A 961-nucleotide genomic window follows, 5' to 3' on the forward strand; every position below is an offset into this window, starting at 1 on the left:
CGTGTGCCTAAAGAGCGTGGGTGGTGGCGATGCGGGAGAAGCGGCGCGTCGGAGGGAATTGCTCGCGTGTCCTGTTGTTGAGCAGTATGGCAAAGGCAGAAGTTCTCTTTGTGAGGGGTTTGGCGTGCCTCGGAGTAGTAGAGCAAGGCCAGTGTTGATGCTGTGGCAGCTCTTTGTCTAGGCGTTTTGTCTAGGCCTGAATGAAGGCTCTGGGTAGCGTGGTCCAGAAGTGCTTTGTTCCACGAGCGTCTGGAGAGCCTCCCTGGCGCGCTCCCTGAGCGGGTCCCGGCGGCGCTTGTGGGTGGGAAAAGGGCAGGAGGAAGCCCTGTTGCCTGAGGACAGAAGAGGAGGCCTCCGTGCCTCCCACACAGGAAGCGGGGGGCTGCCGAGAGCTTCCCCGCAGGCGGCATCCTGGCCTGGCCTTTAGCTACTTGCAGCCTGGAGTGAAGGCGCGGAGTCAAAAGAGGCCGGCCCACACGTAGCAGAGGATGGTTTCGATCCATCGACCTCTGGGTTATGGGCCCAGCACGCTTCCGCTGCGCCACTCTGCTCCCTTGGGGCTAGACTGCCCGCAATCCACTCTAGCACCTGGGCTGCACTGGCACGGCCAGGCAGAGGAGCAGGCTGCTAGGCAGCGTTTCGGAAAGCCCTTTGAGGTCTCTGTGGCGCAATGGGTCAGCGCGTTCGGCTGTTAACCGAAAGGATGGTGGTTCGAGCCCACCTGGGGACGTGGCTACGCTCGGCCTCCTGGCGCTTGCTAGCGGGCTCCCTTTTGCCACCTCCAAGCCATCCCTCTCGGCCTCGGTGAGGTCACCTTGTGGCCGGCAAGGTTCAGGGGCCGTGCCGTGCCACGGGAACCCGTCTCCCAGCAACCGCGCCGGGGCCTCGGCCTCAGGGCTTAAGCCCCGAGCCCAAGCGCGAAAGCTCCAGCCGGGCAGGTGTCGTTCCCCTCCCGCCTCTA

General features: G+C 64.0%; 1 non-coding gene across 1 annotated transcript; it reads left to right on the forward strand.

Moving 5' to 3' along the window:
• Positions 1 to 656: 656 nt before the first annotated feature.
• Positions 657 to 730, forward strand: TRNAN-GUU (transfer RNA asparagine (anticodon GUU)). The gene has a single exon. It is a non-coding gene; the product is annotated as a tRNA-Asn (tRNA).
• Positions 731 to 961: the final 231 nt, after the last annotated feature.

The sequence above is a fragment of the Pelodiscus sinensis genome, chromosome 25 (assembly GCF_049634645.1).
Source record: "Pelodiscus sinensis isolate JC-2024 chromosome 25, ASM4963464v1, whole genome shotgun sequence".
Lineage (NCBI taxonomy): Eukaryota > Metazoa > Chordata > Testudines > Trionychidae > Pelodiscus > Pelodiscus sinensis.